This window comes from Pan paniscus, chromosome 7 (assembly GCF_029289425.2).
Source record: "Pan paniscus chromosome 7, NHGRI_mPanPan1-v2.0_pri, whole genome shotgun sequence".
Classification (NCBI taxonomy): Eukaryota; Metazoa; Chordata; class Mammalia; order Primates; family Hominidae; genus Pan; species Pan paniscus.
In genome coordinates, this window is record NC_073256.2 from 62,764,516 (window position 1) to 62,791,663 (window position 27,148).

General features: G+C 43.0%; 1 non-coding gene across 1 annotated transcript; it reads right to left on the reverse strand.

Moving 5' to 3' along the window:
- Positions 1 to 1,812: 1,812 nt before the first annotated feature.
- Positions 1,813 to 1,919, reverse strand: LOC112440709 (U6 spliceosomal RNA). Its single transcript, XR_003028729.1, has one exon. It is a non-coding gene; the product is annotated as a U6 spliceosomal RNA (small nuclear RNA).
- Between the last annotated feature and the right edge of the window lie 25,229 nt (positions 1,920 to 27,148).

Here is a 27,148-nt window from a genome sequence, read left to right on the forward strand (position 1 = left end):
CGAGGGATCTAGGTTGTGTGCTTCTTATGAGAATCTAATGCCTGATGGTCTGTCACTGTCTCCCTTTGCCCCCAGATGGGACCATTTAGTTGCAGGAAAACAAGCTCAGAGATTCCACTCATTCTACATTATGGTAAGTTGTATAATTATTTCATTATATATTACAATGTAATAATAATATAAAGTAGCACAATAAATGCAATGTGCTTGAATAATTCTGAAACCATCCACACCTTCCCCTAGTCCAAGGAAAAACTGTCTTTCACAAAACCGATCCCTGGTGCCAAAAAAGCAAAAAGGTTGGGGACAATTGACCTAAAGTAATTCACTATAAGAAGTTTTACCTGGATTACTGTTTTCAGAACAGTTTTTTGGCATTTGTTTTTCTTTATAGTCAGAAAATAATTGGCAAATTCTATGTATAAAAATGTAATAAATAAAATTATTTTAATACTGATATAAAAATACTTACCAAATGAAAAATTCTTAGAGTATTTCAAATATCAGAATATCAGAAAACAAGATTATCCCATCCACTTATGTGTACATCCTACAAACTTTTCATTAAGCTTCTAATTAAAAAAGAAAAAAGTAAGGTGAAATACTCATAAATTGAGGGCACCATGACTCAATAAATTAACTTGCATTCACTTGACATAATAGAAAGTCCCAACTCTGAAGAAGTCCTAGCTCCATAATGAACAGCTATTGTTCTTGGAAAATTTACTTCTCTTAGGCTCAATGTCTTCTTCTACAAAGTGAGGAATTTGCTGCCTTATTTCACTAAGCTATAAAGATTTAACAAGATAAATTTTTAAATGCTCACAGAAATAGTAAAGCAATGGAATAATCTGTTCCTAAACTTTATGACTGAAATTATCTTCGAATCCCAAATAAAACCCAATGTGTAGCTAGGCGCAGTGGCTCACACCTGTAATCCCAGCACTTTGGGAGGCCAAGGCAGGCAGATCACGAGGTCAAGAGATCGGGACCATCGTGGCCAACATGGTGAAACCCTGTCTCTACTAAAAATACAAAAAATTAGGTGGGCATGGTGGCATGCGCCTGTAGTCCCAGCTACTTGGGAGGCTGAGCCAGGAGAATCACCTGAACCTGGGAGGCAGAGGTTGCAGTGTGCCAAGGTCGCGCCACTGCACTCCAGCCTGGCAACAGAGCAAGACTCAGTCTAAAAACCCAAAGTGTATTTTGTTCATAGGTCCTAATATGCAAATGTTGTAGCCTTCAGGAAATGTTATTGTCTTTTGTTTATTAGTTGTCCTACTCTTTATGGCTTATAACTCACAGCATCTCAACTATTTCAGAGTTTATAATTAAATTTATTCATAAATATCTCATTAAAGTAGGTAACATGATTGTCCACTATTATGGAGTTTATCAATCACAACAAGGGCAGAAAACCAATGGATGGATGTCAAAACCTGGCTTGGACCAATGATCCTTCTCTACAGACTCACACTCTGAACCAGCAGATGTTTGTTAGGATAATGCTTCATATCCATGTTCATCTCCAGCTGACATGGGAGACCAAAATCCTATTTTTATTTGTTTTAGTTTCCATGAAGAAGTTGCAAATTCATTCTCTAATTTTTGAGACACATACTAACGATATATTTTGCACACAACACTCTACACATTATTCAGCTCTGGGGACATCTCATAGGCCACCTTACATGAATATTTTTGTAGCGAAAATCACAATTTCAATATTTAGATGGCACCCATTTTGCTTTGATTCACACTGTTTCCTTAGAGTTAGTGAGCAAATAGTCAAATGACCTTCCAGTGACTGTGCAAAATATGGAATGCTTCAAAAATTTGTGCAGCCTCCCTATGCAGGGGCCATGCTAATTTTCTCTGTATTGTTCCAATTTTAGGATATGTGCAGCCGAAGCAAGCACAAAGCCCTACTTTTACACATGGACAGTGATGAGTCATGAACAAGATTTGGCTCTCAGTCTAACTAACCTACTTGAGATCTCGAGAATTATCTCCAAAGGTTTCCTGTGAGGTAGAATTAGAAAATATTTTTAAATCTTGAGGAAGAGATGCAAGTAGCTTGGGAGATTTTCATTATCATGGAAAATAGATCACTCAAGGGGCCAACCACAGCTGGGTGCCCACTGCTCTAGGGAAGGTTAACATGGGGCTTTCTACTGCCTAAGGTACTATACAGGATATAAAGGTGCCTCAGTGTATGTATCTGGTAGCAAAGAAGAAGAAACAAACACTGATGTCTTTCTGCCACATTACTTGAACCTCTCTGACAGTTTAGAACAAGCCCAACTAATATCTGCTAGAGAAAAGACCAACACAGGACTCAAAAGATCTCTTAACATGAAGTTCTCAGTTAAGTCTAGGATAAGATGTGGGTTCCACATCAGGTTTTGAATGTAGGGGGAATTGAAAAACTGATGGTAGGAAGGAAAAGGTATTATTCTGTAAGCTGATAGATACTGCCAATAATATTCATTTTAATGTCCCAATCACAGAGATAAAAGTCAAATTAGGCCAGGCGTGGTGTCACACCTGTAATCCTAGCATTTTGAGAGGCTGAGGTGGAATTGCTTGAGTCCAGGAGTTCAAGACCAGCCTGGGAAACATGGCAAAAACCCCATCTCTACTTAAAAAAAAAAAAAACTTTAAGCCAAAGGAAACTTGGGGTTCAAATGAATAGGTATTGCTCATTTTTTCAATACTTAGATTTATAGAATATATGTAAATCAGATATTTCCAATGATAAATACTAGGATTTGAAAGGCCACACCCACCTGGGGAAATTCCACTCCCACCCGGCGGGGGGAAGCCCACACCCACCCCACGCCCACCTGGGGAAAGGCCAAGCCCCTCCACCCACCCGCCGAGGAAACACCCAGCCCAGCCAGGGGAATGCCAAGCCCAGCCAAGAAAAGGTCAAGCCCAGCAAAGGAATGCACGGGGAGGAAATGCCAATCCACGCGAGGACCACGAAGCGAAGCGACCAACGCCAAGCCAAGCATGGAACGCCAAGTCAAAAGACCAACACCAAGCCAAGTGACGAACGCCAAGCCAAGCCGTTACATACGCATGCGCAGAACACCAAGCCAAGCTGCTGCGGCGTGCGTGTGCGGCGTACCTCAGATGGCAAGTTACTGCACGTGGCAGTGTCCGACGTGTGCAACCCGCGTGCTTGTAAGTTCTGGTGCCACAAATGTCAGTGACAGCCTTGTGTTCCCGCCAGACCTCGTGGAAACTGGCCAAGCTTCAGGCCATTGATAAGGAGAGGCAGCCCGTGGGAAAAGGCGTCTACAAGCAGGACTGGGGCCAGAGCGCCTGGAACTTGAGGATGCTGACTGTCTCCTCTGAAGAAAGCCCCGAAGACACTCGTGGCGGTGCTGTGCCCAGGTGGCCGCGGCTGCAGGGGAGGGGCAGGCTGGCGGAACTCGCTGCAAATGGCCTCAAAATCGTGGAACATAAGCCGCCCACGGTCCCCAGGCCCTGCTGAGCGGGGGGAGGAGCACGAGCACCTACCACTGACGGTGAGATGCAGAAAGGCATCCCTATGTGCAGATCCTGGGAACAGGATGCTTTAAGCCCCAGGGAGCCAGATCAGGCAACCCTGTCAGCACAGTTGAGCTGGACCCGGGCAGTGGCTCTGTGACCCTCCTGCGGGGACCCTCCTGCTACACAGCTCCACGTGGCCAGGCTCCAGGGTGCTCACCCAAACAGCAAGTGCTTTGGTGTGGGATGAAAAATGGATTCCGAACCTAGGACACAGACCTGCTCTTGCCAACAAAAGTAGAGAGGAAGACAATTAGGAGTGCAAAAAGAATGTATTCTTTTGTAACTCAAGTCTTGCCTGATCTGGAGGGTTAAGCTAAGACTCCTCTTGCTTGATACTAAATGAACTTTTGAATGAAATAGAGAAAAAGAAAGAAGACACACACACTAAATCACCTTGTCCCACTGTGATCCCCTGAGCCAGCAAGCAAGGGGAGGCCTGGCCTCCTGGGCCCTCTCCCCACCTGAGGGCAGAGCAGTTTCCTCCAGGGTTGCAGGGAGCAGCTGGGCTCAGTGGGCTGGGCCACCCTTCCTTCGTTTATGGGCATCCCCACACCTGCACTCCCCCACGCAGAGTTCCATGATCTGGGTTCAAATCCCAGCTCCGACCCTCAGCACCTGTGCCACCTGGCAAATGCCTTACCCCCACGCACTTGCTGTGTCCTTCTCGACAGGAGGGATGGGAGCCGGTGTCCCTGGCATGCAGCGTTGTGACAGTCAAACACAAGCAGGAGCAGGCAGACACGTGGACAGGGGCCTGGCTGCTGGGGGTGCTCACTAGAGGGCATCAACCCATCTGCCCAGGTGGTCTTGCAAGTCTCAGCACTTATTAGGCACCTGACTATGGTAGACAGCTGAACAAAGCCCTGAGCTGCCCTGGGGAATATGACCAGGGTGATGGACCAGGAAGGACAGTTGGGGTGCTTGGCATGAGTAAGGAGGGGCCAGAGAAATGCCAGTCTCTTCCCACCAGCTATGGGTCCTGGATCATCTGTATGGGGCACCCTCAGTGGGCTGAGAACCCAGAGATGCCACAAGGTTTGGCCGCATCCTAGGCTTCCTGAATTCCAGCCCAGCCATGGCCCAGGCTTGGGGGTACTTTGGGCTCTTAGTTGGGATGAGGAGGGGCCAGGTAACACTCCTCATATGTCCCAGGATCTGATCAAGAAAGTGGTGCCCTGTCACTGCCTGGGACCATCTGGTCTCAGTGAAACAATTAGGGCAGGAAGACCCTAGCACCCACCTTCTGGGCCACGAACACCCAGGTCCACAGTGTGGCCACCTGAGTCAGCACCACTTGCCTTGGGAGCCAGAGCATGAAGGCCCAGACAAGACTAGCATGGTGGAGCAGTGGATGCAGGTACGCAGAATGTGCTGTGCGGATCCAAAGGGCCCCTCTCTGGAGACTTGGGCATAACCTCTCTATCTTAAAAAAATCATTGCCTGTAATCCCAGCACTTTGGGAGGCTGAGGTGGGCGGATCATGAGGTCAGGAGATCGAGACTATCCTGGCTAACACGGTGAAACCCCGTCTCGACTGAAAATACAAAAAATTAGCTGGGCATGGTGGTGGGCACCTGTAGTCCCAGCTACTTAGGAGGCTGAGGCAGGAGAATGACGTGAACCCAGCAGGCAGAGCTTGCAGTGAGCTGAGATCGTGCCACTGCACTCCAGCCTGGGCGACAGAGCAAGACTCCATCTCAAAAAAAAAAAAATCATTGACACCCATAATATTTTACCTATTTACCTATTTTACTCATTTATAGGGTACATACGAGTGTTTGTTACATGCAGTGAATGTGTATTCTGGCTACTTTGAAATATTGTTGCTTAGCTACCCTAGTCTGCTGTCAAACATTACACCTTATTTCTTCTAACTGTATGTTTGCACCCAATAGCCACCCTCTCTTCATTCTCCCTTCCACACACCTGGTCTTCCCGGACGCTAGTATCTGCCATTGTATTCTCTGTGTCCATGAGATCAAGTTTTTTTAGCTCCCACATGTGAGTGAGAACCTGCAGTATCTGTCTTTCTGTGCCTGGCTTATTTCACTTAACATAATGACTTCCAGATCTATCCATGTTTTTGCAAATGATATGATTTCATTATTTTTTATTGCCAAATAGTATTCTATTGTATACATTTTGCACATTTTACTTAGCTATTCATTTGTTGATGGACACTTGGGTTGATTCTGTATCTTTGCTACTGTGAATAGTGCTGTGATAAACATGACAATGCAGGTATCCCTTTGCTACACTAAATTTTTATTTATTTATTTATTTATTTTTTAGAAAGAATCTCACTCTGTCACCCAGTCCGGAGTTCAGTGGCGCAATCTCGCCTCACCGCAAGCTCCACTTCCTGGGTTCAAGTGATTCTCCTGCCTCAGCCTCCCCAGGTAGCTGGGATTACAGGTGTGCACCACAACGCCTGGCTAATTATATTTTTAGTGGAGATGGGGTTTCTCCATGTTATCCAGGCTGGTCTCAAACTCCTGACCTCAAGTGATATACCTGCCTTAGCCTCCCAAAGTGCTGGGATTACAGGAATGAGCCACCACGGCCTGAACTCTTTCCTTTGGATAAATACCCAGTAGTGGAAACGTTGGACCATACAGTACTTCTATGTTTAAGTTTTTTAGAATTCTCCATACTGGTTTCCATCGTGGTTATACTGATTTGCATTCCTACTGACAGTATAACAGAGTTTCCATTTCTCTGCATTCTCACCAGCATCTGTTATTTTTTGTCTTTTTAATAATAGCCATTCTGAGGTGAGATGATACCTCATTGTGGTTTTGATTTGCATTTCCCTGATCAATGATGTTGAGAATTTTCTCATATACCTGTTAGCCATTTGTAAGTCTTTTGAGAAATGTCTATTCCTGTCCTTGGCCCATTTTTAATGGGATTGTTTTGTTACTTTTGAGGAATTTGAGTTCCTTGTATACTCTGCATATTAGTCCCCTGTCAGATGAGTAATTTGCAGTTATTTTCTCCCATTCAAGAGGCTGTCTCTTCATGTGTTGTTTCTTTTCCTGTGCAGAAGCTATATCCCAGTCATCTATTTTTGCTTTTGTTGCCTGTGCTTTTGAGATCTCAGCCATAAATTATTTGCTAAACCAATGTCCTGAAGAGTTTTCCCTATGTTTTTTTCTAGCAGTTTCATAGTTCCAGGTCTTACATTTAAGTCTTTAATCTATCTTGAGCTGGCTTGTATCTTCTACCTGAGAAATGGAAGAAGTTCAGAATGATTATGCTGAGATAGTAAGAAGACTGTGCATAGCTAGAAATAATGGTCAGGAGAAAGCCATTGTGTGTTAATAAGGGGGCATTTTTTGTTTGTTTTTGAGATGGAGTCTCACTGTGTCACCAGGCTGGAGTGCAGTGGTGCGATCTTGGCTCACTGCAACCTCTGCCTCCTAGGTTCAAGCAATTCTCCTGCTTCAGCCTCCCGAGTAGCTGGGACTACAGGTGTGCACCACCACACCTAGCTAATTTTTGTATTTTTAGTAGAGACGGGGTTTCACCATGTTGGCCAGGATGGTCTAGATCTCTTGACCTTGTGATCTGCCTGCCTTGGCCTCCCAAAGTGCTGGGATTACAGACATGAGCCACTGCGCCTGGCCAATAAGGGGGTATTTTTGTATATTTCTTTCTCAGAAACAAAGAGGCCAATTCCACATCGAAATTAAATGTATGATTTTCAAAAAGGACGCCTTGAGAATCTAACCAAATCTAACCCTTATTTAAAATTACTTGGTAAACTATGTCACTTTAGGTAGAGGAAGATAAGAATTACAGGAAGTTGAATTCTTGAAAAATCCACAAAAATGTACTGTGCTTGGCGAGAAACTTGTAAAAGTGATTGCCCCTTTACCATGATTTGATATGAAAAATACTGTAATATGCCTGCCTGCCTGCCTTCCTTTCTTTTTCTTTCTTTAGTTCTTTCTTTCTTTCTACAGTCTCCCTCTGTTGCCGAGGCTGGACTGTACTGCCGTGATCTCGGCTAGCTGCAACCTCCCTGCCTCCGGCTCCCGTGATTCTCCTGCCTTGGCCTGCTGACTGCCTGGGATTGCAGGCACGTGCCGCCACTCCTGACTGGTTTTTGTATTTTTGGTGGAGAGGGGGTTTCGTCGTGTTGGCGGGGCTGGTCTCCAGCTCCTGACCTCGAGTGATCTGCCCGCCTCAGCCTCCCGAGGTGCTGGGATTGCAGACGGAGTCTCGCTCACTCAATGCTCAATGTTGCCCAGGCTGGAATGCGGTGGTGTGATCTCGCTACAACCTCCACCTCCCAGCTGCCTGCCTTGGCCTCCCAAAGTGCTAAGACTACAGCCTCTGCCCGGCCACCACCCCGTCTAGGAAGTGAGGAGCATCTCTGCCTGGTCGCCCATCGTCTGGGATGTGAGGAGCCCCTCTGCCTGGCCACCCTGTCTGGGAAGTCAGGAGCGCGTCTGCCCAGCCGCCACCCCGTCTAGGAAGTGAGGAGCATCTCTGCCTGGCCGGCCGCCCATCGTATGGGATGTGAGGAGCGCCTCTGCCCGGCTGCCCCCTCTGGGATGTGAGGAGCACCTCTGCCAGGCCGCCCCATCTGGGAAGTGTACCCAACAGCTCTGAAGAGACAGCGACCATGGAGAACGGGCCATGATGACAATGGCGGTTTTGTCTAAAAGAAAAAGGGGGAATGTGGGGAAAAGAAAGAGAGATCAGATTGTTACTGTGTCTGTGTAGAAAGAAGTAGACATAGGAGACTCCATTTTGTTCTGTACTAAGAAAAATTCTTCTGCCTTGGGATGCTGTTAATCTATAACCTTACCCCCAACCCCGTGCTCTCTGAAACATGTGCTGTGTCAACTCAGGGTTAAATGGATTAAGGGCGGTGCAAGATGTGCTTTGTTAAACAGATGCTTGAAAGCAGCATGCTCGTTAAGAGTCATCACCACTCCCTAATCTCAAGCACCCAGGGACACAAACACTGCGGAAGGCCGCAGGGACCTCTGCCTAGGAAAACCAGAGACCTTTGTTCACGTGTTTATCTGCTGACCTTCTCTCCACTATTATCCTATGACCCTGCCACATCCCCCTCTCCGAGAAACACCCAAGAATGATCAATAAATACTAAAAAAAAAAAAAAGAAAAGAAAAATACTGTAATATATCACTACTTTTATTTGATAAGATTTTAGCTGATTAAAGTTTTGGTCTTAATTGCTATTTTACAAAATAGATGCTCACTCTGAGCATACACTTCTACAACCAGTTTTAGGAACTTAAAATTTTTATATAATTTCATATGTTGTTACAAGAATAGTACCAAGAATGCTCCTTCTTCTCTTAATCGGGACTCACCAATTTCTAATATTTTGTTCCATTTTGTATCATTTGTCTATTTACATACCTTTTTTTTAGCAATTTGAGAGGAAATTATGGACATAATCACCCCTAGGTGTGTATTTCCTAAGAATAAGGGTTTTTTTTTTTTTTTTTTTTTTTGAGATGGAGTCTACCTCTGTCGCCCAGGCTGGAGTGCAGTAGTGTGATCTCAACTCACTGCAAGCTCCGCCTCCCAGGTTCCTGCCATTCTCCTGCCTCAGCCTCCAGAGTAGCTGGGACTACAGGTGCCCGCCACTACATCCGGCTAATTTTGTACAGTTTTAGTAGAGACAAGGTTTCACCTGTGTTAGCCAGGATGATCTTGATCTCCTGACCTTGTGATCTGCCCACCTCGGCCTCCCAAAGTGCTAGGATTACAGGCGTGAGCCACCACACCCAGCCAGAATAAGGGTATTCTTTTACCCAACTCCAGAATAATTATTAAAATTGTGATTTTTTGGGGGGAGGGGGACGAGGTGTTGCGCAGGCTGGAGTGCAGTGGCACGATCTTGACTCACTGCAGCCAGTGAGCTACCTCAGCCTCTGGAGTAGCTGGGACTAATTTTTGTATTTTTGGTAAAGATGGAAGGGGGGGAATCTCACCATGTTGCCCAGGCTGGTCTCCAACTCCTGGCCTCAAGCAATCCTCCCACCTCACGCACCCAAAATGCTAGGATTACAGGCCTGAGCCACCATACCTGGCCTGATCCCAGTTTTAGAAAAACTCTGTATCTAAGTGTACGGATATGTTGGGTAATCACTATCAAATTTTGGAAACTTTGCTTTTTTATATAATCAGAAGGATTCCATAAATGTACTTTGACTTGAAATAATATTTTCTTGAAGCCAGATATACATAGCTGTGACCTGGACTAGTTCATCTCATCACCTCCCCTCCCCACACCCTGCAGGTCCTGAGGTCAGTGGCCTTCCTGCCTGAGTCTTGGCTGCCTATGCTGCTGGCCATGGGTGAGAGGACAGCCTGCCCAATGAGTGTCAGTGTGCTTGTTGTTTGTGTGCTTCTGTTGCATTTCCTGTATCTCGTTTTTTGCTTTTCCCATCTCTGTTTCTCCCTTTCCTCCCTGAGGCCTGCACTGGCAGTGCACTACCCACCTCTGAGTGGAGGGCAAGCCAGGCCCATGGCCATATGATCCACTCCCTCAGAAACACTCAGTTATACCTATTTGAATTAATGACTAGAAGCCCATGTGTTTAGAAATTTCACTTTCAATAATAGACTCTGCCCTACCACCCTATTGCAGGCATGGCAAATTATTGCAAGGAATGCACATACTACATCCAGTCCTATCAGCAACTGACTAAAGCCTTTCCCATAATAGCATCCTAAACAACCTTTTAATGACATTCTGTCAGCAGATTTTTTCTATTGGAGAAAACACTAGAGAAAAACTGCTTGAGTTTTGGTGGAAGAGACTGTATCTGGAACGGTGAGCAACAAATACAGCATTAAAACCAAGACGTCAATACTTGGGTTCATATTTCACAACTAAAAAAGAAATTCAGAATTCCACACAATTGGAAGACTACTCAAATAGAAAATCTCAAAGTGAGGATTCTCAGAGATCCTCCAGGAGCAACTGATCTGCACAAGCAGACAACTGACCCAACACCTTCAGAATAAGCAATGACAGTGGACGGTGGATAGCTTCTGTCTAACACATTAGACAAAGACTCCTAATTCCTGTTTTGGTTTTTACCTGCTTGCTTATAACCATCCTTCTCATTTTCTACAGACCCCTTTTTGTCATTCATTCAGAATGACTCTTTTGCTCTTTTTTCCATCTTTATTATAAGAGTTAGGTCAGAACATACTCATTCTAATGCCATTCTTAGATAATCCCAAAGAGTAGCCACTGTCCTCAATCCTCCTGACTGCTAGATATGCTGGATAAACTTCTGGCAATTCTGGTGTCATCAGATGGGACCACAGGCATCATAGCGAATGGCATTTTCACTTGCACCTACATTGACAGTTAACCCTAAAAAAGTCAACCTGTGACTTGCTAGAGTCCCTTTCTTCCAGAAAGATGACTAATATCAATGCCAATGATTGGTCATTTTGCCAATAAGAATAATTGGTTATCTTACCATTTGTTACAATCTATTGATCAGACCCTCAGTAACTATAAATTTGAATTCACCAGACTTTGTAGGGCAATAGGCCAAATACCTGCCACACAGAAGAGACTAACAGAGTTCCAACTATATAACCTAGCTGGTGTAAGGCCTTAGTTTTTACACTGTGAACAACTCCTTATCTCCCTGATTTCTGTGTACGCCTGCTAAATACTTCCTTTATGGCCAGAACAGATGGTCCTATTTGCCTCAGACTAACACTTTATCCACTTTGGTAGAAAGAGTACTTCGAGAATTGTCTATATATACACAGACCCTAAATATATAATGGGCAAGACTGGAAATCCAACTCAGATATGAGCTCCAAAATGAGTCCACTCAACTATTCAGAGCTACTACCTGGAGAAATTACTGACTCATTGTTTATGTGAACAATGAGGGCAGTGTTCCCAGTGGTGGGAGTCACACAAATAGTAACGAGAGTAAAAAACCTATTACTAACTGTAGACGTTACTGATGACAGCACCTCTGCCCAAGATGAGGTAGAGCTAGACAATCGCAGTGCTCTGGAGTTCTTGTCGCCTTCATGACAGCGTCTGTGCCATTAACACTTCTTGTGTTTGATCGATGAAAGAGGCAAGGTGGAGTCTGCTTTCAGGGTAGCAAACTCTGAATAAATGGGCTTTCCTTTTCTCATTTGGGTGGTCTTTATTTCCACAAACAGTCCATAAAATGAAAGGTTCTGTGCTATTTTAGAAAAATGTCTAGGAGTAACTGTGCTAATCCCCTTCCCACACCCCCAGCTTTCCAGCCATGGACAGGAGCTTTTTCCTCTCTGTAGACTCAGCTTCAAGTCATCATGAAGCCACTGCAATGCCTCCTGCAGTGGAACCTGAGAAAACGAAGCTCTTGGCCTTATTCTGGAGGTGGCACCCAAGTCTCGAGAACAACACGCATGTGTGCCAGGCAGCAAAAGAAAGGGCAAGTTCTCATCCCCTGCAGGCTGCAGGGTGCAGCACAGGATGCTCAGAGCTCACTATTCAGTGTATGTCTGCTAACCACTGCCTGCCTCTTGCTATACTGCTGAAATTCTCAATGCCTTGGTCTTTCTGCTTTCTTGGCTGTCACATTGGCACATTCTGTGGTGCTATGAAATGACTCAAAAGGATCTCTCTCAATCATGTCTGAGTAGCAAAACTGACTTCAAGTATCCTGAAAACAGAGGAGGTGAAAATCCAGAAGACAGGGCCACCTATTTCCTCCGTCTGATGATCTAGCCTGTCTTAAACCAGAGGACCACAGTGCATCTTGTGATCTCAGCCTCCTGGATCAGTCATTGTCTAGCTTTGATCATAACCATGAGAAACTGGAGCAGAAGATGAATGTGGAGAATGCTCTGGCTTGTCCTTATCCTGGAAAATTATTGTCCAGCAAATATGTAGCTGTCTAAAGCAGTAGAAGACAGCTGGTGTACCTCGTCATAGGAAGCACTGAAGAGTGCTTTTTCTTTCATCTAGCAAGTCTCAATTCTTGTTTATATTCTAAATCAGAACATAAAATCATGGGCCAGGACTGTATAGAGCAAACATAAATTCTATACACATATACATGGCCAGGACTCACTTAAATGGCTATATATAGGAGCAAAGAGGCTGGGAAGCAACGGCCAACACAGTTAACACACAGCCTACAGGAGGGGAGAAAATGTGCCCAAACTGTGCGTCTCCACCAAGTCCTAGTAGCTAGAATCTACAAGGACCTTACATAAATCAAGAACAAAAAAAGAATCACAGTAAAAAATGGACAAAGGACACGAACACACACCTGTCAGAAGAAGACCTAGTAGAGACCGACAGACACGAAAACATGCTCAAGCTAACTATCATCAGAGAAATCCAACTCATGAGGACAAGGAGGTAACAGCAGCATTTCACGCCAGTCAGAACAGCCACTAGTCCAAAGTCAAAAGAGAACATGCTGGAGAGGTAGCGGAGGAAACGAAACTCTGTTACACTCTTGGTGGGAATGCAAAATTGACCTCATACTGCAGAAAGCAGTTTGAAGACTTCTCAATAATAGAGAAAATATAAATAAATAAATAAATAAATAAATGGATGGAAAGCAACTACCCTCCAACCAAGCAATCCTGGGTATCCTTTGGGTATCTACCCAAAGGAAAATAAATGTTTCTATCAAGAAGGACACACACCCTCGCACGTTCACAGGAGTGCTATTCCCAAGTGGGAAGACGTGGAAATAACCTAGGTGCCCACCAAGAGCAAATAAGATTTGAAAAAATGTGATACCTTTGCTAAAAGGCCAGCAAGGATGATCAAACACAAACAAAATCATGCCCCCGGCAGCAACATGGATGGAATTGGAGGCCACTAGGCTGGGTGAACTAAGGCAAGAACAAAAAACCAAGTAACTCAGGTTCTCACTGACAAGCAGAAGCTAAACACCAAATACGCCCGAACATAAAGATGAAATCAACAGGTGCTGGGGATGACCAGACAGGAAAAGGATGGAAACAGAAAGCCCTGGAGGAAGAACAACCCCACTGGTACTGTCTCCACCGCCCAGGTGACAGGTGCGTTGGGATCCCAAGCTTCAGCATCCTGCTGTATAGCCACGTAGCTGGCCTGCAGGTGTACCCCTTGATCACAATAAAAGTAGCTGTTGTTTTAGAAAATCCAGGTTTGGAACTAAAAATAGGAAAAAGTAAATAAAACAAGAAAACGCACACGAAGCAAAACAAAACAAAGCCTATAGTAACCTAACCCACACATTAGTGGCATAAACTTAGGAAGATAACCGACTGGACAAAACAAGGGGCCATATAATCAACCCAAAATTACAGACAGTGAACACTTTTCCCACCCTCCCCACCTCACCCTGGGAAGCATGCCAAAGGCACAGTGGTTGAAAAAACCAGGTATTCATGTGCAGAGGACTGAAATAAACCCTTCTGTTGCACAAGATCCAAAAAGCAACATAAAGTCCACCAAACATGTAAGTGCAATCCTGAAACCAAAAAACTCCAAGGAAAATGCACAGGGTGAGCATCAATTTTGGGGAAACTTGAATCCCTACACCTAAGCTGCAAACAGGAAAGGAAAACATAGGAGCCAAATACCCACAGACCGTACAATGGCTTCGCCATCTCCCTTCTCAATAGGACACAGAAATCACTGCTAACGAAAGCAAATATAACCACGTGGGGCTAAGGACAACTAACTTCCCAGAGAGAAAACAGCAAACCCAAACTGAAGCCATCCTACAGACTGGGAAAAAATTATGGAAAAATCATGGAAGAGCCTGTTATCTAACATACCTCAGAAACTAATGGTTCTAAGTGGGCAAAACATAAAAACCCATACACAAGCTGAAAATGCCCAGAGTACCTGCGTGGACATTTCTTAAAAGAAGACCTTACATTGACTCTTGGGTAACAGAAAAATTTCTTCATATCAGCAATCATCCCCCAAATGTAAATCCCAACCACCCACACTCACATACTGTCCAACTTCCCTGGAGGATGAGTATGACCAGAAAGAGCAATAAATTTTTCTGAAGGCAAGGGCTAGTGTATGTAGACTTGCAGACACAGGAACTCTTATCTCCTATTGGTGGTAATGTAAACTCCCATAAACACTAGGAGAAACATCTGGAGGTTTCTGAAAGAATCAGCAGTACAACTACCAGTTCTTCATCTAGCCATCCCAACACTGGGTATACCTGTAAAGCAGAAGAAATTCATACCTTAAGGAGATACCTGCCTTCCCATATTTCATGAGGCACTAGAGACAATAATCAAGGTACGGAGTCAACCTACCTGTCCATCCACAGATGAAGACATGCAGAAACTGAAGGATATATGCACAAGAGAATACTCTTCAGCCATCAAACTTCTGGACATCAGGTCACTTCCAGCAAGGTGAAGAAACCTGGAGGACATTAAGTTAAATGAAATAAGCCAAGCAGAGGAAGGCAAACACAAATTCTGCATGATCTCCCCAACATGGGAATCTGACAAAGTCAATCTTCTCACAGAGGTATCCATGTCAATAGTGGGTACCAGAGGCTGGGGGGAGGACTGGAAACAGCTACAAAGTGACACTTAGATGAGAGGTGGGAATTCTGGTGTTCTACAGCACAGCAGGGTGACTAGGCTTAATAATATCCTAGCATAATATCCCACAGAGTGGGCAGGGAGGATTCGGAATGCTCTCCCCACCAAGAAATCATGTCTGTAGCATGAAACAGAGATGAGCTAGGTCCTGCAGGTTGATCATGACACTAGTGGTACATATGTCAGAAGGTCCCCTGCACCCTTTAAGTACCCACATAGACCATGTGGAAATTCTTGTTTTCACAATAGGATCACAACACCCTACTAAAAATCCTGCGGGATAATGAAACGCCCTGCATCCCCAAAGCAGTTCCTACACATACAAACTTGGTAGAGTGCATCACATGCCTCCATTTTAAATTACTTTGCAAAGCCTTAGCTACCCAAACTATATATGTGATTGGCATTAACAGGGTAACACAGGCCAATGGACACAATGAGGGTGCCAAGGGGCAAACCCAAATTGATGTGGAGTGAGCACATGTTGGAAAAGAATCCCAAAAGTCACCACAGGAAGGGAGAGCCTGTTCATCGCATCATTCTGAAAATGTGAGATCCCTAGTAAAATAACAAAAAGGGGTTCCTACTGTGTGAAATTCACAATAATCCACTCAACATGGACGTAAGACCTACACACAAAACTGGAAGCCATCACTCTCCTAGGAGAAAGCGTCTGGTATGCAGATACCTGGGTCAACCTGGATCTGTGCTTATGCTTTGCAAAAAGGAAAACAAAAAATATAGGGGAAAGAAAAGAATATAAACAATCAAAACTCACTGACAATGGATTGGTATGCTAGTGGATTGCTTTTACTTCACCAGTCACCAAGGGAAAATCAAAACTTTGCACATATGTGAAACCACATCAGATTGTATGGCTTGTGTGCAAGAAAGAATAAAAACAATGAATGAAAAGAAAAACACATCTAAAGGATGATAGGAGAATTCTGAGGAAAAACACAGCTATTGAGGCATTTTTTGGAAAACATATAAGTAACTAACACTACTACAACAATGAATGAAAAGGAAAAACATCTGAAGGATAAGAGAATTTGAAGGGAAAACACAGCTATTGATGCATTTTTTGGAAAACGTGTAAGTAACACTACTAATTAGCAGAAAACAACAGAAAAGAGAAAGTAATTACTGAGCCAAAACTGAGCAAAGAACCTGAATAGCCTTTTCTGCAAAGAACACAAAAAATTGAAAACAAGTTTACCAACACTTAGTTAACATCACTAATCATGGGAAAAAAATGAAAATCAGAACAAGATCAGATACCCTGTCCTTCTCGGTGGAATGAATATTACAAAGGCCTTCATATATTTTAAAACAAGGGAAACCACAAACACTGGTGTGAATCTCCAGAACAGGGAGCTCTCTTATCCATAATTGTTGACAAAGTAAATTAGTATGCAAACTACAGAGACCAGTTGGAGGTTCCACAGAAAACTAAAAATACAACTACCATTTCATTTAGCTTTGCTACTGCTGGGTGTGCAGTGGAAGCACTTGAAACCAGTACATGGAAGTGGTATCTGCCTTCCCATACTGACTGTGGCACCAGTCACAAAAGACAAGATAAGGAATCAACCTACCTGTCCACCCACAGAGAATGAGATCCAGAAACCACAGTACCCATTCACAAATAAATACTCTTCAGCTAGACATGCATACTGAAATCATGTCATTCACAGCAACATAGTGGAACCTGGAGGACATTATCGTAAATGAAACACATTAGGCCAAGAAAGGCAAACCTCACATCATCATCATCTCATTCATGAGGACTATAAGACACTTTATCTCGCATAGACCTAGAAAGCACCATAGTGCTTGCCAGGGTTGGAGTGGAAGGTGGGGCATGGGCAGGGATAGGAAATGGGTACATAGTGACAAGTTCCATAAGAGGAATGAAACCTGCTGTTCTATTCCTCAGCAGGGTGACTAGGGCTAACATTATCAGAGGGTAGTTTCCAAGACAGCCAGAAAGGAGGGTTCTGGCTGTCCTCACCTCAAAGACATGATAACTCTACAAGGCAAAAAGAGATGCTAAATACCCTGATTTCATCACTATGCAATGCATGCATGGACCCAAATGTCCCACTCTAACCTCTATTTGTACACATTTATGTATGGGCCAATTTTGTTTTTTGAAAGCAATGTAAAGAAACAATGATAAAATTCCTGTGGGACCACAAAACTCCCTGAAACTGCAAAGCCAAGCTGGAAGATCCAGACTACGTCAGATGGACCACACTCCCTGATTTCAAATTTCATGACAGAGATATAGACCTGCCTCCACCTGGACAGAATAGAGAACCTGGAAGTAATCCCACACACCTACAACCATCTGACCTTTGAAAAGACTCAAAACTCAGCAATGGAGAAAGGACTCCCTGTGCAATGAATGGTGCTAGGAAAGGCAGCTAGACACATGCAAAAGATTAACACTGGAGCCCTACCTGTCACCATATGCAAAAATTGACTCAAGGTGAGCAAAAGATTTCAGAAGAAGACCTCAAACTATAAAAGTCCTAGAAGAAAACCTAGGAAATACCTTTCTCAACATAGGCTTTGGTAAAGCATTTAGATAACTTAGTCCCTAAAAGCAACAGCAAGAAAAACCAAAATAAAAAGGTTGGGCCTAAGAAACTGAAAGACTGCCAGATAGCAAAAGAAATCACCAGCACAGTAAATGCCTATATAGCCTACAGGATGGGAGAAAATGTTCCCAAACTATGCTTCTGACCAAGGTCTAATAGCCAGACTGTAACATGACCTTAAAAAAATCAAGAGTCAGAAAAACAAATAATCCAATCAAACAATGGGCAAAGGACATGATGTACAAGCAGCCAACAGAAGAAAAAATGCTCAACATCACTAATCGTCAGAGAAATGCAACTCACGCACACACTGAAATACCATCTTACACTAGTCAGAATGGCCATTTGTCCTAAGTCCAAATATTAACATGGTGGCGAGGCAGCAGAGGAAAGCGAACACTGCTACGCTCTTGGTGGGAATAAAAACCAGCTCTCACACTGTGAGAAGTGGTTTGAAGTTTACTCAAAGAACTTAAAACAGAACTACCATCTGAATGGAGCAATCCCACAACTGAGTATCTACACAAAGGGAAATAAAGCCTTCTTTCAAAATGACACATACACTGGTATGTTCTTGGAAGTGCTATTCATAAGAAAAAACAAAACAAAATAAAATCAACCTATGTGCCCATTAACAGTTGATGATTAGGTTTTTACACTTGCAGTACATGGACACCAAAAACTCCTACACAGCTTAAAAAATTTTCGTGTCCTCAACAGCAACAAGGATGGACCTGGAGGCCACTATGCTAAGCAAAGTAATGCAAGAACAGAAAATCAAATACCACATGTTCTCATTTATACACTGAAGCTAAACACCGAACACACCCACAGATACTGGGGACTACCAGACAGAGAATGGAGGGAGACAGTAAATGTTGGTGGAAGAACCATCTGATTGGTACTGTGCTCACTGCCTGGGTGATGGGGTTCCTTCGGAACCCAAGCTTCACTATCCTGCCATATACCCATGTGGCCAACCTGCAAGGTGCAACCTTTAATCAAAATACAAGTAGGTATTATTTTAGAAATCAAGATTAGGAGCTGAAAAAAAAATTATTAAGGAAGAGGAAACCTAGAGTGATCCAAACGATCTGCTGCTGGCACACACACAGAAAAACAACTGAATGAACAAAATGAGGAAGCCAAATAAGCAACCCAAAATTATATATAGTTAACATATTTTGCAAAAGCTCACCAAAGGCATAACAGTTGAGAAAACTGGATATTCCTGTGCAAAAGACTGAAACAGTTCTCTTATGCTGCACAATATGCAAAAACATAAAATCAATTGAACACCCAAATCCAATTCTGAAACCAAAAAACTCCAAGGAAAAAACACAGGGTCAGTGTATATTTTGGGGAAACTTGAATCTGTGCACACAGGTTGCAAAGGAGAAATTTTAAAAAACAAAAGGAAAAATTAGGGGGAAAATACCCATAGACAATACAATGATTTGCCATCTTTTTTTCTTGATGGAACACAGAAATCACTGCTGACAAAACCAAATATAAACATGTGAGACAAACACTTTAGAGTTTCTGCATGGGACAGAAAACAATGAACCCAAAGAGACAGCATCCTACCTTGGGAGAAAGACTGACTGGAGGAAAACTGTGGAAAATCATAAATTTGAAAGCGGTTGTTATCCAACATATTCAAACACTAAAGCTACTAAGTGGGGAAAAGATTTAAAAAAATACACAAGCTAAAAATGTGCAAAGGACCAGCACAGCCACTTCTTCAAGGAAGACATGAAACTGATTCACAAGTGAAACAAAAGTTTCTCCACATCACTAATCACTCCAAACATGTATGTCAGAATCACACTCAGATACCATCAAACTTCACCGAGAATGAATATGACCATAAACAGCAATAAAATTTTTGGAAGGCAGCAGTGTAGACTTGAAAAAGGGAAACTCAGCCAGGCGCGATGGCTCACGCCTGTAATCCCAGCACTTTGGGAGGCCGAGACGGGAGGATCACGAGGTCAGGAGATCAAGACCATCCTGGCTAACACGGTGAAACCCCATCTCTACTAAAAATACAAAAAAAGAATTAGCCAGGTGTAGTGGCGGGCACTTGTTGTCCCAGCTACTCGGGAAGCTGAGGCAGGAGAATGGCGTGAACCCGGGAGACAGAGCCTGCAGTGAGCTGAGATCGCACCACTGCACTCCAGCCTGGGCGACTGAGCAAGACTCCATCTCAAAAAAAATAAATAAATAAAAAGAAAAAGGGAAACTCTTACACGCTATTGGTCGCAATGTAAATTAGTGTATATAATACTGTGAAAAAAGCTGGAGTTTCCTCAACAAATTAAAAATACAATTACTAGTTCTTCTAGTCATCCCCACACTGGGTATGCATTTAACGCAAAGGATATCCATTTCTTAAGGAGTTATTTGCCTTCCCATGTTTCATGAAGCACTATTCACAATATCCAAGATATGGAATCAACCTACCTGGCCATCCACAGATGAAGGGATAAAGAAACTGCAGTATATCTGCACAATGCAATGCACTCCTTGAGAAGAAAATGTCATTTTCATTTGGAGCCATACAGATGAACCTGGAAAATATGTTAAATAAAATAATCCAGGCATAGAAAGATAAGCACAGAATCATCTCACTTTTATGAAATTCAAAAAAACTTCACGTTCAATCAGTAGAAGGTACAGTACTAGTCTTCTGAGAAGAGTGGAAGGAGGGGTTGGGAGTGATTGGTTATGGAAACAAAGTTGCAGTTAGTTAAGACAAACACATTCTTGTGTTCTATACCACAGCTGGGTGACTCTGGTTAACAAAAAAAAAAGTTTTTTTCAAAAAAAGCTAGAAGGGAGCAATTTGAATGTTCTCACAACAGAGAAATAATACCTTCATGAAGGAATGGATATGCTAAGTACCGTGATGTGATCATTACTAAAAACATACATGTATCAAAATGTCCCAGAGGAAACAAAAAGTACCAGCATACCCTCTAATTACATACTTCATTATACACAGAAATTTAAGAAATACGAATACACAATGCTAATGTTCATATGGAACCACAAATGGTCCTGAATATCTAAGGAATCCTGAGAAATACAAACCAACTTGGAGGATTCACAATCCCTGATATCAAAATTATATTGCAAAGCTGTAAGTATCCAAAATACCTACTACTGTGACATGAAATGCCACTGTGCTCCAGCCTGGGTGAGAGAATGAGACTCAGTCTCAAAAAATACATACTGTTAGAAAATTTCAGGGAATCATGAGTGATAACTGTGTACATGTACCAAACATGTACACAGAAAAAAAAAATACTAAGTAGCATCAAAATACAGATCCAAACTAATTGGGCAAAGACCCTGAATAGACATGAATAAACATCTCTGCAAAGATGATACAAAACTGACCAACAAGTAAGAGAAAAGGTCAACATCACTACTCATCAGAAAAAAAACGAACTCCAAAACCACATTCAGGTTGGTCACGGTGGTTCATGCCTGTAATCTCAGCACTTTGGGAGGCTGAGGTGGGCGGATCCACTTGAGGTCAGGAGTTCAAGACCAGCCTGGCCGTGGTGAAACCCTGTCTCTACTAAAAATACAAAAAAACTAGCCAGGCATCATGGTGCACGCCTGTAATCCCAGCTACTAAGGAGGCTAAGGCATGATAATTGCTTGAACTCAGGAGGCTGAGGCTGCAGGGAGCCGAGATCTCATCAATGCACTCCAGCCTGCGTGACAGAGCAAGCCTCAGTCTCCAAAAAAAAAAATTAAAAAACCACACACACATTCAGATGCCATTTCACTTACTGGAATGAATGTTACTAAAAATATTTTTAAAAACTTTTTTTGAGACAGGGACTCATTCTGTCACCCAGGCTGGAGTGCAGTGGCATGGATCATGACTCACTGCAGTCTTAACCTCTGGGGCACAAGTGATCCTTCCACCTCAGCCTCCTGAGTACCTGGAACTACAGGCACGCACCCACCACACCTGGCTAATACTTTTTTATTTTTGGTACAGATAAAGTTTTGCCATGTTGCCTAGGCTGGTCTCGAATGCTTGGGCTCAAGTGATCCTACCCACCTCGGCCTCCCAAAGTGCTTGGATTATAGGCATGAGCCACCATTCCTAGCCACACACACAAAAAAAAATCTAAAAAAGAAGAATGCTGGTATGGATTTGAAGAAAAGGGAACTCTTTTTTCCAGTTGGGGGAAAGATGAATTAGTATATACATTACGGTAAAGAGTTGGAGTTCCCTCAAAATTTGAAAGTACAACTACCAGGAGGCCAATGTGGGTGGATTGCTTGAGCTCAAGAGTTCACGACCAGCCCAGGTAACAGGCAAAACTCTCTATCTACAAAAGTTAGGCAGGCATGGTGACACATGCCTGTGGTACCAGGTACACAGAGGCTGAGGTGGGAAAATTTCTTGAGCCTGAGATGTGGAGGCTGCAGTAAGCCAAGACTGTTCCACTGCACCCCAGCATGGACAACAGAGTGAGACCCTGTCTCAAAAAAAAAGAAAGAAAATACAACTACCATATAATCTAGCATTCCCACTACTGGGTATGCCTCCAAAGCAAGTGAAATCAGCATCAGAGATCAGAAAGAGACAATGGGGACAGAGATTTTCTTCATCAAACTCTTTTGGGAAAACCAATATCCATATGCAAAGAATGAAACAGGACCCTTCTGTTACACAATGCACAAAAATCAACTCAAAATGGATTCAAAACCTCAAAACAAGACCTGAAACCATGAAACATCATAAAATTCCCATAAGAAAAGATAGGAAGCTTACTTTCAGGGCAATTTGAAACCATACTCACAGGTTGCAAGGAGTGGGGAAAAAAAAAGAACAGAAACAAAAGAAAAAACGGAATACACAGGGGTACAGTCTCATTGAGAATGGAATCATTTGTGAAATATCTTAATTGGGCACCAAAATTCCAAGCAACAGAAGCAAAAATAGACATGCATAGCTCCATCAAAGTGAGAAGTTTTTGCAAGGCAAAGGAAACAATGAACCCAATGAGAAAGGCTGGGAGAAAATTTCAAGGCATTACATATCTGCTAATGGGTTGTTATGGAAAATATGCAACACATTAACAATACTAGGTAGTGGTCCAGTTCCAAGATGGCTGAATAGGAACAGCTCCAGTCTGCAGCTCCCAGCGTGCTCAACGCAGAAGATGGGTGATTTCTGCACTTTCAACTGAGGTACCTGGTTCATCTCATTGGGACCGGTTGGGCAGTGGCTGCAGCCCACGGAGGGTTAGCCAAAGCAGGGTGGGGCATCGCCTCACCCAGGAAGCACAAGGGGTCTGGTTATTTCCCTTTCCTAGCCAAGGGAAGCCGTGATAGACTGTACCGGGAAAATCGGGACACTGCCACATAAATACTGCGCTTTTCCAACAGTCTTAGCAAACGGCACACCAGGAGATTATATCCCATGCCTGGCTCAGCGGGTCCCATGCGTGGCTCAATGGGTCCCATGCCTTGCTCACTGCTAGTGCAGCAGTCCAAGATCAAACTGTGAGGTGGTAGCCCGGCTTGGGGAGGGGTGTCCACCATTGCTGAGGCTTGAGTAGGTAAACAAAGCAGCTGGGAAGCTCGAACTGGGTGGAGCCCACCACAGCCCAAGGAGGCCTGCCTGCCTCTGTAAACTCCACCTCTGGGGGCAGGGCATAGCTGAACAAAACGCAGCAGAAACTTCTGTAGACTTAAACGTCCCTGTCTGACAGCTCTGAAGACAGCAGTGGTTCTCCCAGCACGGTGTTTGAGCTCTGAGAACGGACAGACTGCCTCCTCCAGTGGGTCCCTGACCCCCATGTAGCCAAACTGGGAGACACCTCATACAGCCGGGTGCCCTTCTGAGATGAAGCTTCCAGAGGAAGGATCAGGCAACAATACTTACTGTTCTGCAATATTTGCTGTTCTGCAGCCTCTGCTGGTGATACCCAGGCAAACAGGGTCTGGAGTGGACCTCCAGCAAACTCCAACAGACCTGCAGCTGAGGGACCTGACTGTTGGAAGGAAAACTAACAGAAAGGAATAGCATCAACATCAACAAAAAGGACATCCACGCCAAAACCCCATCTGTAGGTCACCATCATCAAAGACCAAAGGTAGATAAAACCACAAAGATGGGGAGAAACCAGAGCAGAAAAGCTGAAAATTCTAAAAACCAGAGCGCCTTTTCTCCTCCAAAGGATCACAGCTCCTCGCCAGCAACGGAACAAAGCTGGACGGAGAATGACTTTGACAAGTTGACAGAAATAGGCTTCAGAAGGTCAGTAATAACAAACTTCTCTGAGCTAAAGGAGGATGTTCGAACCCATCACGAGGAAGTTAAAAACCTTGAAAAAACATTAGATGAGTGGCTAACTAGAATAAACAGTGTAGAGAAGACCTTAAATGACCTGATGGAGCTGAAAACCATGGCACTAGAACTACGTGACACATGTACAAGCTTCAGTAGCCGATTCGATCAAGTGGAAGAAAGGGTATCAGTGATTGAAGATCAAATTAATGAAATTAAACAGAGAAGTTTAGAGAAAAACGAGTATAAAGAAATGAAAACCTACAAAGAGACTTAGACTCCCACACAATAATAATGTAAGATTTTAACACCCCACTGTCAATATTACACAGATCAACGAGACAGAAGGTTAACAAGGATATCCAGGATTTGAACTCAGCTCTGCACCAAGCAGACCTAATAGACATCTACAGAACTCTCCACCCTAAATCAACAGATTGTACATTCTTCTCAGCACCACATCGCACTTATTCCAAAATTGACCACATAGTTGGAAGTAAAGCACTCCTCAGCAAATGTAAAAGAACAGAAATCAAAACAAACTGTCTCTCAGACCACAGTGCAATCAAATTAGAACTCAGGATTAAGAAACTCACTCAAAAACGCACAACTACATGGAAACTGAACAACCTGCTCCTGAATGACTACTGGGTAAATAACAAAATGAAGGCAGAAAAAGCATGTTCTTTGAAACCAATGAGAACAAAGACAATGTACCAGAATCTCTGGGACACATTTAAAGCAGTGTGTACAGGGAACTTTATAGCACTAAATGCCCACAAGAGAAAGCAGGAGAAATCTAAAATCGACACCCTAACATCACAGTTAAAAGAACTAGACAAGCAAGAGCAAACAAATTCAAAAGCTAGCAGAAGGCAAGAAATAACTAAGATCAGAGCAGAACTGAAGGAGATAGAGACACAAAAAAACCCTTCAAAAAATCAATAAATCCAGGAGCTGCTTTTTTGAAAAGATCAACAAAATTGATAGACTGCTAGCAAGACAAAGAAGAAAAGATGAAGAAGAAAAGAGAGAAGAATCAAATAAACGGAATAAAAAATGATAAAGGGGTTATCACCACCAATCCCACAGAAATACAAACTACCATCAGAGAACACTATAAAAACCACTATGCAAATAAACTGGAAAATCTAGAAGAAATAGATAAATTCCTGCACACATACACCCTCCCAAGACTAAACCAGGAAGAAGTTGAATCCCTGCATAGACCAAAAACAGGCTCTGAAATTGAGGCAATAATTAATAGCCTACCAACCAAAAAACGTCCAGGACCAGATGGATTCACAGCCGAATTCTACCAGAGGTACAAAGAGGAGCTGGTACCATTCCTTCTGAAACTATTCCGATCAATAGAAAAAGAGGGAATCCTCCCTAACTCGTTTTATGAAGCCAGCATCATCCTGATACCAAAGCCTGGCAGAGACACAACAAAAAGAGAATTTTAGACCAATATCCCTGATGAATATTGATGCGAAAATCCTCAATAAAATACTGGCAAACCAAATCCAGCAGCACATCGAAAAGCTTATCCACCATGATCAAGTTGGCTTCATCCCTGGGATGCAAGCCTGGTTCAACATACACAAATCAATAAATGTAATCCATCACATAAACAGAACCAAAGACAAAAACCACGTGATTATCTCAATAGATGCAGAAAAGGCCACTGACAAAATTCAACAGCCGTTCATGCTAAAAACTGTCAATAAACTAGGTATTGATGGAATGTATCTCCAAATAATAATTTATGATAAACCCACAGCCAATATCATACTGAATGTGCAAAAGCTGGAAGCATTCCCTTTGAAAACTGGCACAAGACAGGGATGCCCTCTCTCACCACTCCTATTCAACATAGTGTTGGAAGTTCTAGCCAGGGCAATCAGGCAAGAGAAAGAAATAAAGGGTATTCAATTAGGAAAAGAGGAAGTCAAATTGTCCCTGTTTGCAGATACCATGATTGTATATTTAGAAATCCCCATCGTCTCAGCCTAAAATCTCCTTAAGCTAATAAGCAACTTCAGCAAAGTCTCAGGGTACAAAATAAATGTGCAAAAGTCACAAGCATTCCTATACACCAATAACAGACAAACAGAGAGCCAAATCATGAGTGAACTCCCATTCACAATTGCTACAAAGAGAATAAATTACCTAGGAATCCAACTTACAAGGGACGTGAAGGACCTCTTCAAGGAGAACTACAAACCACTGCTAAACGAAATAAACAAGGACACAAACAAATGGAAGAACATTACATGCTCAAAGATAGGAAGAATCAGTATCATGAAAATGGCCATACTGCCCAAGGTAATTTATAGATTCAATGCCATTCCCATCAAGCTACCAATGACTTTCTTCACAGAATTGGAAAAGACTAAAGTTCCCATGGAACCAAAAAAGAGCCCACATTGCCAAGACAATCCTAAGCAAAAAGAACAAAGCTGGAGGCATCATGCTACCTGACTTCAAACTATACTACAAGGCTACAATAACAAAAACACCATGGTACTGGTACCAAAACAGAGATATAGACCAATGGAACAGAACAGAGGCCTCAGAAATAACATCACACATCTACAACCATCTGATCTTTGACAAACCTGACAAAAACAAGAAAAGGGGAAAGGATTTCCTACTTAATAAATGGTGCTGGGAAAACTGGCTAGCCATATGTACAAAGCTGAAACTGGATCCCTTCCTTACACCTTATACAAAAATTAATTCAAGATGGATCAAAGACTTAAATGTTAGACCTAAAACCATAAAAACCCTAGAAGAAAACCTAGGCAATTCCATTCAGGACACAGGCATGGGCAAAGACTTCATGACTAAAAAACACCAAAAGCAATGGCAACAAAGGCCAAAATAGACAAATGGGATCTAATTAAACCAAAGAGCTTCTGCACAGAAAGAAACTACCATCAAAGTGAACAGGCAAACTACAGAATGGGAGAAAATTTTTGCAATCTACCCATCTGACAAGGGGCTAATATCCAGAATCTACAAAGAACTTACACAAATGTACAAGAAA